The 13893-nt window shown below is 45.6% G+C and overlaps 1 non-coding gene across 1 annotated transcript; it reads left to right on the top strand.

Moving 5' to 3' along the window:
• The first annotated feature begins 3089 nt into the window (after nucleotides 1–3089).
• LOC139004578 (U6 spliceosomal RNA) lies at nucleotides 3090–3196 on the top strand. Its single transcript, XR_011470452.1, has one exon. It is a non-coding gene; the product is annotated as a U6 spliceosomal RNA (small nuclear RNA).
• Nucleotides 3197–13893: the final 10697 nt, after the last annotated feature.

Raw genomic sequence — 13893 nt, 5'->3', positions numbered from 1 at the left:
TATGGAAGTACAGATTAATTCTGCTTACAGACCAAGGATAAGGGTGCTTCACAAAGGAGCTTTGAGCTGAGCCCTGACACACTAGTTGAATTTTACCAGGTGGAAAAAGAAAGGGATAAGAAAAATCAAGAGACTGAAAGCTACACCAGGAGATAACTTCAAACAAGCAGGTCAGCTACATCAAAGACTGCAGCAGAGTCAAAGACCGGGAGTACCGAGGAAGGGCCAGAGATGTGGCGGTATTGGGACGTCTTAGATTCTAAGAAAGAGTGAGTGCATTATGAGAAGTGGAGATTGTGCTGAGCTGAATACAAATGTGAGACGAGGTTGTGGAAGTGAAAAATGGGTGCCAACATGGGTTTGGTGATGAGGTGGAGTAAATAAAGATTGTATCATAGCCTGCGTGACTCAGTGATGGAGCATCATCCTATGAACCAGGAGGTCAAGGTTTGATTCCTGGTCAAGACATATGCCTGGGTCGCTGGCTCAATCCCCAGTGTGGGGCGTGCAGGAGGCAGCCGGTCAATGATTCTCATCATTGATGTTTCTATCTCTCTTTCTCCCTCTCCCTTCCTCTGTCATTCATGTATCATAGGAGGAGGCATGGTCAAGAGAAGTGTTTTGGTTTTATATTTACAGTGGGAGGCCATAGGTGGGCATGGAGGAGAGAGCCATGGAGAGGGTGAGTCACAAAAGACAGCCAAGAGGAATACATGGAGAGCCTGAAGCCTCAAGAGGCTGTTCTGCCAAAAGGCACGATTTAAAAGACTTGAAAAAAAAAACATTCTTTTAGCTCTTTCTTTTAAGGGTTCTAAAAATTAGTGCTGGCGCTACGACTGTTTAACCCCACTCTACCCCTCCCACTATGTCTGTTCTCTATCCTGTCACAGGTGGGAGCTCAAGTGCAAGGCTGATAAATTCTGGGGTTGTCCCTTACCCCTGCCAATGAAGCCCCACGGGTGACTACTCTTGTGTAAAATATGAACTTCTCCAAGATAAACTTGAAAAAGAAATACCCTGCAGAACAGAAGGTTGGACAAATTTCCAAGCACAAGCATGGGGGAAGCTGCATGTACAGGTCACTACAAGCATGCCTGAGGAAGGAGGGGTGCGGGGATGCTGGGTGTTGAGAGAGCTCGGAGTCAACCTGGTAGGCCAACATTTTTTTTTTTTAATATATTTTATTGATTTTTTACAGAGAGGAAAGGAGAGGGATAGAGAGTTAGAAACATCGATGAGAGAGAAACATCGATCAGCTGCCTCCTGCACACACCCTACCGGGTATGTGCCCGCAACCAAGGTACATGCCCTTGACCGGAATCGAACCTGGGACCCTTCAGTCCGCAGGCCAACACTCTATCCACTGAGCCAAACTGGTCAGGGCAAGGCCAACATTTTTAATAGTTTCATTGAGCAATGAAAAAACTCAGTGGAGTTGGACCACAGTCAGAATTTAAGACAAACTGCAGCCACTTTTGTCTTTCTCATTGCTTGTCGTATATGGTGCCTTCTCATAGAAACCCGAAAACATGGCAAATAACTTTTTTTCGTATTTGCTGCATCTCCTTGAAATGAGTTTGTTTAAAAACTGCAAGATATTAAAGAGCCTTATGTCTTTTAAAAGCAAAACAATGTCAGGACCACACAAATTACACAGCTTTAACACACCTGCCAGTTGCTTAAAGAAAAAATTCACTTCAAATAAAAGCTCAACATCTGTTGTTCATAAAGCTTGTGCTGATGTGAAGGAAAGAAAGACCTCAAATGTGCCAGTGAGCCTCTATCAAGGGGTGACTCTTCTAGTTGAGAAGAAAATTTCTCTACAAGTTTGTGAAACAAAAATATATTTCTAAGGCCAAAACAATACTGCATGTATATGTGTATACATGTGTATGTAAATGTGTAGGCATGTGTGTACATATATATGTATTGCATATACATTACAGATAATCTATACTAATAAAAGGGTAATATGCTAATTAGACTGGGTCAACTGGACATCTTCTGGATGTCTGACTTCCTTCCAGACAAAGCCATGGTGGCGGGGGCCAAGGCAGAGGTGGTTAGGAGTGATCAGGCTGGCAGGTGAGCAGTTAGGAACCAGTGGTCCCAGATTGTGAGAGGGATGTCTGACTGCCAGTTTAGGCCCAATGCAGGCAGTTGGACACCCCCAAGAGGTCCCAGATTGGAGAGGGTGCAGGCCGGGCTTAGAGACACCCCTCCTGTGCACGAATTTCGTGCACCGGGCCTCTAGTACATATATTAAATGTATGTATGTATTGTAATTTTCCATCAGAGACCCTGTTCATAAATATTTTGAGAATGTGAAGTAAGGAGATCACTGGATTAGGTGAATTGGGGAAAGCTTTTGGAAATAGATAAGTTGCTCTTTGTCTTAAAGTTAGAACAGAGTTTGGATTGGCAAGAAGAAAACAAAGCATGATAATGCAGAAAAGCTCACAGGTGAGGAGCAAAGTGTATGAGAGAAGAGTGCGAAAGGGAGTAGAGCCAGTTCATAGAGACTGGACTGCTGGCATAACGGTTTTAAGTTTGATGAGTGTGTAAAAGCCACAGTAAGGTCTTCTTTCATCTGTTCATTCCGTTTTTTTATTCATTAATTGGGCATTGATTTATTAACCAGCAAATATTTATTAAGCACCTACTATATATCAGGCTGTGTTAGGGATATAGCAGTGCTTCCCAGGCAGGGGTAGTTTTCTTCCCCAGGAGACATTGGGCAATGTCTGCAAACAGTTTTTAACTGTCACACTGACGCTTAGGCCAGAGGTTATGTTAAACATCCTACGATGCACAAGACAGACCCAACCACAACAACATTTTTCAGCCCAAAATGTCAATATTGCTGCCATTGAGAAACCCTGGGCTAGAGGATACAGATATTCAAGATTAAGTCCCTGCCCTCTCTGGAGTACTAAGGGGAGTTGACACACTAAACTAATACTGCATTAGACTAAACTTCACAATGAAGTAGGTATTGGCTACTATGGAAAGGCAGAAAAAGATGCCACTAACTTCTCTTGGAAAAAATTCTGGAATTAGGTCACATTGGAGGTAAGCTAAGATGAGTCATGCTCATTTCAGCAGCACCTATACTAAAATTGGAATGACACAGAGAAGATTAGCATGGCCCTTAGGCGAGAATGAGACACAAATTCATGAAGCGTTCCGTATATTCACACCTAACTTTAGGTAGAATAAATGTGTAAGGAACCATAGGAATATATAGATCTTGGGTGGCTTTAATGCTTCCTTTGATAAAAGGAAAATAAAGTAACATTATGAAAAGAAAAAGATGAGTCAATGCTTACCCAAATAGGAAAGGTGGGTGGAAGGAGACTGTTCCAAACGTGGCCTATTTGGCACCAGTGGGCGGTTTGGCATGACTGGAATATTGAGCATGCAGTGCGATGGGCCGGGGTGGAATGGTGAGAGATGAGACGTAGGTCGGGACCATATCCAGGAAGGTGCTATGGGCCCTGCCAATCTCTATCCCAGCCCCACTGAAGGTCAATGTCCACACAAGTTATGAAAGGGAATCCAGAAGTAGCTGTTCATGGCATTATGTTCCTGGCATTCTTGTCTGTAGATTTTACTTCTTCCTCTGGGCTCTGGCAAACCTGTGTCCTCTTGAGTTTTCAGTAAAGTTAATAGCAAAATAAAACCCTTGCTGATAATTTTTCCTACAGATAGGAGCTGTCAGATAATCATTCAGAATTTAAAATCTCATCTCAATATTCCTGCAGATGAAGAAAATAGTAGGATAAAAATATAGCATGGCTTATTAGTAACATCTTATCCATTTTTCTCCTAAATGGTTAGAACATGCTGCCTTTCCCTGCTCTTTACATCAGCACTTCTGTTATTAAAACTGTCTAAATCCTAGGAGGATTTGCCCCATGAATTTAACATGACTGAGGAAACGTGCTCCAGGTAAAACTTAGCTGCAAATTATCTGACTTAGATTAGCCTTCTTAATAAAGAGCAAAATTGAATCACCACCTTTTTGTAGCTTAAAATGTGGTTACCTTTCTCCTTCACCCCCAATTTCATGATTATTTATAATGGAAATCAGGCAGCTTTATAAAATGATTGCAAGCACCACAAGTCCTTGTGTTCAAAACCAGAGGCTGCTGGAAGAGAGTTAAGGGGTAGAGAAAAGAAAGACAGACAGACAGACCAAGCTACCATATCTAAGCTTCTCCAAAGGCCACCCTACACATGCAGTTCATTGGTCATAGGTGGGGGCTGTGTATGACACCCCTAGAGTTAGACAGTGCCTACTGAATTGGCATTGAGTTATTTATTCAAGCCCAAGTTCCTACAGATGTATAACCACGACTTTTCTGGGTTTGAGTTCTATAAGCTCTACAAAAAGCAAGTGAAACACAATTGAATCAATTATTGTGGAAAAGGAGAAAGTGTAAGGTACAACCTTGCACTCTAGTCTGTGGGAGCCCCCATTTCAGTAGTTGATTCTAGAAAGCTTTTCCCCTCTTCATATCACTCCTATGCTTAAAAGCTCTATTTCCTTTTGAAAAGAAGCCATGCTCCCCTTTCCCTCTCTGCTATTTAGCCTACATTTACACTCAGTACTGTTAAAAAAGTAACAACAGGCCCAAGATGGAGCACTTGTGCTAAGCCCTACGTCGGCAAACTAAGATTTAATTGCAGTTTTAGTTTCCTGGAAATGGGACCTTTACTCAGTCAGTCTGGAATTACCTGGTCTGCACTAGTGATGTAATTTGAGTAGACCCCCCACCCTCTCCCAAAGGAAGATGATCTTGCCTGAAATAATCCACTCTTTTCTAGAAACTCCCTTTTCCTCCCTGCCTGCCCCCTCCCCGCCCCGCCTCTACAAGCCTTCCATTTTGTACAGCTCCTCAGAGCTCCTTTCTATGTGCTAAATGTGATGCTGCCCAATTTATGAATTACTGAATAAATCCAATTAGATCTTCAAATTTACTCAAGTTGAATTTTGTTTTATAACAGTACGTAAGACTCTTTGTCAGGGTCCCTTAGCAGCGCTCTTAAAAAAAGTCTAGCACTAGATATTAGGCAGTTCTAATAGCTTTACAGGAATTAACTCATTTTATCTTCACCACATGCTTATGACAAAGGTGCTCTTATTGACCTCATTTACAGATGAGAACCTGAGCAGAGAGGTGAAGTGACTGCTCAAGGTCACAGAGCCAGAGAGAGGGAGAGCCAGGAATCAAATTGTGCCATCTTGATTTATAATAAGAAACATATATTTGGTCTTTGTCCCTGTTTCTGGCACAGAGCTCCTAAAACCCTTGGAAATTTCTAAGTGATGAGAGTAATAAAGGTGTCCTTTGTTATTTGAATGAGTGACTTGGGACAGAACCTAAGGATGGGGGTTGGTGCCTGGAGAACCAACCATGTGATAAGAGGGTTGGACTTTCAGTTTCATCCCCCAGCCTCCAGGAAAGGGAGAAGGGCTGGAGGTAGAATTAATCAAGAATAGTTAATCTCTCATGTTTATGTAATGAAGCCCCCATAAAGCCCTAAAAGGAGAGGGTTCAAAAAGCATCTGGGTTTGTGAACACAGGGAGGTGCTGGGCAAGTGCCCTTTCCCTACATCATGCTCATACAGCTCTTCACCTGATGTTCCTGAGTTATATCCTTTTATAATAAACCAATGATCTAGTGCAACCATGTCAACCTCAAAGGCTAACACAGGCCAAATAAACAAGGTTTAAGTTTATGTGGGCCGCAAAAAAACAAAAGCTTCAATTTTCATAGAAACATAGGTTTATTTTGATAGAGATATACTGAATACAAAGGGCTGAAATAAATGAATAATCTACACTAATAAAAGAGAAACATGGTAATTAGCGTACGACCGCTACCCTTTTCATTGGCTAATCAGTGAGTATATGCAAATTAACTGTCAGCCAAGATGGTGGCCAGCAGCCAGGCACTGAAGCGAGCATGAGCCTTGCTTGCTGCGGACTCCAACGTTCCCCGCCTCACTTGCCGGCCTCTCAGTTGCAACTCTAAGCAACTATGTACTATGTTGCAAATAAGAAGCTAAACAAAACACCAGAAACCAGCCTGACTGAAAGCCTGCGGACCGAAACTTTGTATCGATGTTTTCAGCAGCGAGGCCTCAGAGCTAAAGCTGGCCCAGAATAAAAAAAAAAAAGAGAAAACAAGGAGCGGTTGGAAGCTTCATTCACTCACTTCAGGAAAACAGCCCTCAGCCCCTCACCCAGACTGGCCAGGCACCCCATTGGGGACCCCCACCCTGATCCAGGACACCCTTCAGGGCAAACCAGCCAGCCCCCACCCGTGCACCAGGCCTCTATCCTATATAGTAAAAGGGTAATATGCCTCCCGGCACCGGGAACAGCGGAGCAGCGAGGCTCCCGGCACCGGGATCAGCATGACAGGGGGCAGCGCCCAAACCCCCTGATCGCCCTGCGGCTCTGTGTGTGACAGGGGGCGGGGCCACAACCTCCCTATCCGCCCTGCTCTATTCGTGACAGGGGAAGGCGCCCCAACCCCCTGATCAGCCCTGCTCTGTGCCTGATACGGGGGAGCTCCCCAATCCCCTGATTGCCCTGCGGCTCTGTGTTTGACAGGGTGCAGCACACCAACCCCCTGATCGGCCCTGCTCTGTGTGTGACAGGATGCGGTGCCACAACCCCCCCCCCCCCCCCCCCCGACGGGCCCTGCTCTGTGTGTGACGGGGTAGAGCCATAACCTCCCCATTGGCCCTGCCTTGAGTGTGACAGGGTGCAGCGCCCCAACCCCCTGATCCGTCCTGCTCTGTGTGTGACAGGGGGCGGTGCCCCAACTCCCCTATCGGCCCTACTCTGTGAGTGACAGGGGGGAGCTCCCCAACCCCCTGATTGACCCTGCTCTGTGAGTGACAGGGTACGGACCCCCAACCCCCCGATGGGCCCTGCTCTGTGAGTGACAGGGGGCAGCGCCCCAACCCCCTGATCGGCCCTGCTCTGTGCGTGAGAGGGGGTGGTGCCGCAACCTCCCCATCGACCCTGCCTTGAATGTGATAGGGGGCGGTGCCCCAACCCCCCAATCGGCCCTACCCTGAGCGTGACTGAGGGTGGCATCGCAACCTCCCGATCCGCCTTGCTCTGTGCATGATGGGGCGGCACCCCAACTCCCCAATCGGCCCTGCTCTGAACCTGACCAGGGGCTGCACCTAGGGATTGGGCATGCCCTCTGCCACCCGGGAGCAGGCCTAAGCCAGCAGGTTGTTATCTCCCGAGGGGTCCCAGACTGCGAGAGGGCACAGGCCGGGCTGGGGGAACCTCGCTCCCCCCGCCCCCTGAGTGCACAAATTTTTGTGCACCGGGCCTCTAGTCCTATATAATAAAGAGATAATATGCAAATTAACTCTCACGCCACAACACCGTCACAAAGATGGCAGTGCACACTGTGGGGGCGGAGCTGGCTGCTCAGCCGCCGCAGTTCCTGCAACCCCATGGGGGGCGGGCAGGTGGCCCAGTGGCCACTCTGTGTGCCTGCTGTGGTTCCCGTGGCTCCGCTGGGGGGCAGGTCCCGGCTGCTTCTCCAAGCAGCTTCCACCAGGGTGACCAAGCCAGCAGGGGAGGGCAGTTGGGGGTGACCAGGCCATCAGAGGAGGGCAGTTGGGGCAATTGGGCCAGAGGGGAGCAGTTAGGCATCAGTCAGGCCAGCAGGGTAGTGGTTAGGGTAGGGGTGGGCAAACTTTTTGACTCGAGGGCCACAATGGGTTCTTAAACTGGACTGGAGGGCCGGAACAAAAGCATGGATGGAGTGTTTGTGTGAACTAATATAAATTCAAAGTAAACATCATTACATAAAAGGGTACGGTCTTTTTTTTTTTAGTTTTATTCATTTCAAACGGGCTGGATCCAGCCCGCGGGCCGTAGTTTGCCCACGGCTGGGTTAGGGGGTGATCAGGCTGGCAGGCAGAAGCAGTTAGGGGCAATCAGGCAGGCAGGCAGGCAGGCAAGTGGTTAGGAGCCAGCAGTCCCGAATTGAGAGAGGGATGTCCGACTGACGGTTTAGGCCCGATCCCTGGGCCTAAACCATCAGTCAGACATCCCCCGAAGGGTCTCAGATTGGAGAGGGTGCAGGCTGGGCTGAGGGACACCCCCCCCCCACCACCCAGTGAATCAATTTCATGCACCAGGCCTCTAGTTGTTAACATAAAATAGTAAAACATTTTAACAAAAATTAATATTTTTTCTTGAAAATTAACTTACCAGACACTGAATAACTGCACAAATTAATAAGTGTAACATAAATAAACCTATTTTTCTTGTTCTCAGAAAGTGAAATATTTCCTTTTGCACACACCAAACAAGTCAGTCCAAGACTAATGATGTGGCAATTGGCTGCTAAAATAATCGCTGCTAGTATTAGTGGAGAGAAATGGTGGGCGTGTGCGTAAGGCACATAAGGGAAATGAATGCAACACGATTATAGTAATCAGTACTTAGCAAATGTTGTAGTTCGTTATTAATAATTATGTATAACAAGATATTATAAAAATTAAGTTACAAAATTTTTATTAAAACGTTTCTTACATCCCATTATATTGGCTGGGCCACAAAAATATTCATTGTGGGCCAAATGCGGCCTGCAGGCTGCAAGTTTGACATGCTTGATCTAATGTGTAAAATGTTTCTCAGAGTACTGTGAGCCACTCTAGCAAATTAATTGAACCTGAGGGAGGGGGTCATGGAAACCTTTGGTTTATAGCCAGTCAGTCAGAAGCATACTAGTAAGTCACAGCCTGGACTTGGACTGATATTTGAAACTGGGGGTGAGGGGAGGGGTAGTCTTGTGGGGCTGAACCCTTAATCTGCAAAATCTGATGTTCTCTCTGGGTAGATGCTGTCAGAATTGCCCAGTATTGTATGGGAAGACCCCCGACCCCAACATCCACGTTGGAATTGGTACCAGAGCAAATTTACAAACACAAGCCATTGGAGCTCCTGGGTCTCACTGAATGCTGCTTCAAAGTCACACATGGCCTCAGATGGTTTCATGCAGAACATCTGAAGGAACAGAACAGCAAATAGACTGTTTGCTTGTTGTGTTAAGGAGTGTGACTAACAGCTCAAATTCTCTCCACCAGTGCCCTTGAGTTTGAGGGTACAGTTATTGGTTGCAATAATCCTCACTGTTTATGGTTCTGTAAGAACCCCTTTGAAGCAGCCTAATTCCAGCCTATGAAGCAATTTTACATATTTTTTAACTACCACTTGCTTTTCAGGGGAGAAAACAAACAAACAAAACTTTAAACAAAGAATGAGAAAGTATACAGGTAGAGGCAAATGGTATTCGGATTCTGGGATTTCCAGTATTGTGGGTTTGACTGACTGAAACAATCCTCAAAAACAACTGAAGGACGTAAGCCTGGGCAAGCCTTTGTCCTTTCAAAGTATCAATGCTAATACCCGTTTCTTTGCCAGCCCTCCTCAGATGTCCACTGCTGAGCCTTGGGGAGAGAACAAAAGTGCATCACATCCTCTTTCTGTAACCAGGACAGCAGACCCCCCAGGGGCAGCCCTGTTCCAGGTCCACACCCACCAGGATATAGGCCAAAATACTACAGCCAACTCCACACCATTTCTGAGAAATGGATACTTCACTCAAGACTTTGATGAGAGATGGAGAAAGAATCACATTAAATACACTATTTGGCAAAAATGTCTAAACCTCCCCCCTCCCGCCCCCCCCCCCGCCCCCGCCACCGCACCCCCACCCATGTAAGTATCTCCATTAAACACCAACAAAGAGAGGAGATGGAAATGAGCCTAATAAATGTAGAGAAGGAAAATGTGGAAGAAGAGAAAGAACAAGGAAATGAAAAATGTTTGCCTTTAAAATCAAGTGAACCAAATATCATTGTTGGCTACGTTAGCAAAGGGAAGTCAACTGGGGAATGATAGTGAAATAAAGCAGCGAAATTGAAGTATTTGCTGCTTCTCTTCTCTTTAAGGCTCTGTAATACTTATGAAGGTATGAGGTTAAATCACAATGTCAGGAGAGTGAAGATAGTGGTATTCATTCCTTTCCAAAAGTTATCTGATTATCCACATGCAATTTGTCAAGAGAAGACACACCTCTTTATACAAGCATACCTCCTTTTATTGTGCTTTATTGCACTTTACAGATGTTGTTTGTTTGTTTGTTTATTTATTTATTTATTTTACAAATTGAAGGCAAGACACTCCACTAACAAAAAGATTTTTCTTTGCCCTCGCTGGTTTGGCTCAGTGTATAGAGCATTGGCCTGCGGACTGAAGGGTCCTGGGTTAGAGTCTGGCCAAGGGCACATGCCTGGGTTGTGGGCTCGATCCCCAGTGTGGGGTGTGCAGGAGGCAGCCAATCAATGATTCTCTCACATCATTGATGTTTCTATTTCTCTCTCCCTCTCCCTTCTTCTCTGAAATCAATAAAAATATATTTTTAAAAAAGATTTTGCTTTATTGTGATACTCATTTTATGGAAGTGGTCTGGAACTGAACCCACAATCTCTCTGAGGTGTGTCTGCATAAGCCTTCACTGAAGTTTGATACAAGATAACTCTCAAGCTTTCCAGCTCCCAAGTTGCTCAACTACAGTTATAAAAGGATAATGTCAGTGGCTTGAGAAAGAACACATTTTTGTTATTATGAAATCATCTCAGTAATAGGAGAGTGCCACTTGTTGTTTAAAAGAAACCAACGACTCTTGTCTCAATCCCATGAGGTGCCAGCACCACCCCAGGTATCTCCCTGCACCTGGACAAAGCGGCCGGCTGACACATTGCCATCTACAAACACTTCAGCTCAGACCACTTCCCACACAAAACCCTCAATGACTCCCCATTGTGTGCAGAGCTCAACCCATACTCTTTAGTCAAAATTCTTCATCACTTGGTCTCTACATACCTTTCCAGACCAGTTCCTGTTCCGTGTGTCATCCCACCCACTGCTGAGGATGTAGTAAGCTCCTCAGCTCCTCTGAATGTGCTTTTACCTCCTCTTGTCACTCCTGGGCCTGTGCTGAAACATTCATCACGGGGAGGCTTCCTTCCTTCCCTCCCTGCTCTGTGGCTATATTCATCTGCCCTAAACTTTCTTCGGGGTCCAGATTGAATCTCACCACTTGTACCAATTCTTTCACAAATCTCCCCTCCTCTGTCAAAATGAATTTCTTCCATTATAATCCCAGAGCACTTTGCAGCAACATATGGCATCAGAGGATGTTTGTTTGTTTTTAATACATATTCCTAGATTACAATAACTCCCGCATCATGCTTATCATTGCCTAGCATACTGTACATTTGACTTCTTTCTTCGTTGTCTGTCTCCCCAGCCAGAAAGGACATGGACTTTGTCTGTTTCGTTTATTGCTCTATGCCCCATGCCTAGAACAGCGCCTAGCAGAGTAGGTACTCAATAAATATGTGTTGAATGACTCACGGGAGTCTAGCGGTCCCAGCCATACTGTCCTGCTCATCTTTCTATCACCCAAGAGTAGCTGGCCAAGTGCTTTGCACCTGCTTCTTGAATCCAGCCGGATTGAAGAGCCAGCCACCTGCATCTGGCTGTGACTATCTCCTCTGCTTTAAAAAGATGTGAATTTCGCTGCAATTACACAGCTGTGGTGCTGTGAGGCAGGCAGACACATGAGGGTGAGACTCTCATAGGAAAACTCTAGGTTAAGCTCTTACAGGCAACTCTAATTGCTACATCTAGTTAGGGAGAGGAAATCAGTTACATTAAGAATCCTTTGTGTCAGAGAATCAAATAAAAAGCTGTTGGGTAAAATTTTTCATTCCTCACTCCAGTCAGCTTCCTCAGAGAAGACAGGGAGATAGCAGCACTTAGCAAGTGTTTCATGGGCCCAACGCTATGCTCCCATGACTACAGAACCCAAAGAGAAAGAAAAATCTGGTCTTTGGCCACCACGTTGCTCTTTGGCATGTGTCGGAGAGGAAGCCGCCACGTTGTCTCTGTGAGATCTTAAGGCTTATCCCTGCAAAAGATCAGCCTCTGAGGCTTGAATCTATGCCAACTGCTTCCAATTTGGAGAGCTGATCCTCCTAATGGAGCAAGCGACAGAAGCACTGTTCAGTTCACCTCTGTTGGTACAGTGGCTACTTGTAGTGTCTTCAATCACTACATCTAAAAAGAGATAGTTTACCCCTTAATATTTGCAATTTTTTGATGTGTTTACATCATCTTCTGTAGCATCTTAAGTATCACAGGGCCCACTTCTCTTTTCCTGAGAAACCCAACAAAAATATATTGAGAAAGAAATATGATAATATGACTATCCACTAGAATTAACAAAATAAATTCCAACAGATCTGTTATACGTAAACACAAACAATTTACATACTCGTGCACCCATGCGCGTGTGTGTTCAGAAGCGGTGTGGTAACGTTAGTGTCAGCCCGATCAAGATTCTAGGCAAGTTCTGTCCCTACTAACCATAGGAATTAGGGCAAGTGATAGAAACTCTCTAAACTTTTATTTCCTCGTCTGTAGGGATAGAAATAATACCTGTCCACAGTTATTTTGTGGACATTAAATGAGATAATTCTTGAATAGCACTTAGTACTACACCCACAATATAGTAACCATTCCATAACTGACAAATGAATAAATTAATATACTGTCAGGCACCTTCAAACTACTGGTCCAGCCCTACTACATTCCTGAGACAATAGGAATTTTCTCATCCCCCAATCAACTGGGTCCTGAAACTACTGTTTACAGCAGCACTGGCTGCCACTTAAGGGCCACTGTTCAAGGTTCATGACCCAAGGATTTGTATGCTGACTATTACAATTTTACTGCCTATAACAATGGTTTTCTTCTAGATGGAAATCAGGATCAGGAGGAAGAGGAGCCTTTTTCTGCTTTGCACAAAGGCACTGTACGGGCAAGCGCTGGCCCTGGGCAATTAAAGACAAGCACTGGCGCCAGCTCCCTGGAAGAAAGCAACCGGGCTAGATGACTGCCCTGTCAGCCACAGTTGGGCTCATTCATGGGATGCTAAACACTGTAAGTATTGTTGAACGGGGCTGAAAAGCTGCTCTCGGCTAGACAGTCTTTGGGTTTGTAAATGTTAGCTACTGTGTTTGCTGTCCTTATTATACTCTTTATTTAATTTTATTATATTATGTGTAGTGTTCAACCTCATTCCAGAGGCCATGCCTGTCTCCTACAATAGCCCGACAGCATCGTGTACCTGCCATAGTAAAAATCAAAAGGCAAACCCAAGTGAGCACCATGCCATCTGGAAGCATTCTGGTCCTCCTTGGAATGGGGCCCTCTGCAGACTCAGCCTCCCTCTTTAGGCTGAAAACAGGACCTGACTCTGGACAGGACTTGCACTGCCTCAGCCAGCTAGCTGAGAGGTGACAAGAAGCGTGGGCAAAGTGAAGCAAGGGCAGTGAGTCCTGGGGAGCAAAGAAAACACTCAGGTCAACTGCAGGGCAGCCGCCAGAGGTGGCCTTTTGTGTGGGTACCTGGGAATCATTAACAGTCACCCGGACAAGATTGGTCATAGCTCCAGAGTGGGAGTTTCTTCCTTCTTCAAGCCCCCATTAAGTGCTGTTTGTACCTCCTATATTGGACCTAGACATTGCCTGGTTGTCCTGGAAGTGTATAAAGGCAAAAGATACAAAGTATAAGAGCCATGACTCTCTCTCTCTTGCTTGTTTATACCACAACTAGTGGCCCAGTGCATGAAATTCATGCATGGGGGGAGGGGGTGCCCTCAGCCCAGCCTGCACCCTCTCCAATCGGGGACTGCTGGCTTCTAACCGCTCACCTGCCTGCCTGCCTGATTGCCCCTAACCCCTCTGACTGCCTGCCTGATCACCCCTAACTG

The sequence above is a fragment of the Myotis yumanensis genome, unplaced genomic scaffold (genome assembly GCF_028538775.1).
Source record: "Myotis yumanensis isolate MYYU_CA2020_CCGP unplaced genomic scaffold, mMyoYum1.0.hap1 SCAF_2, whole genome shotgun sequence".
In the NCBI taxonomy this organism is placed as follows: Eukaryota; Metazoa; Chordata; class Mammalia; order Chiroptera; family Vespertilionidae; genus Myotis; species Myotis yumanensis.
The sequence above is the reverse complement of the archived record's forward strand: the minus strand, read 5'-3'. Positions and strand labels throughout refer to the sequence as shown.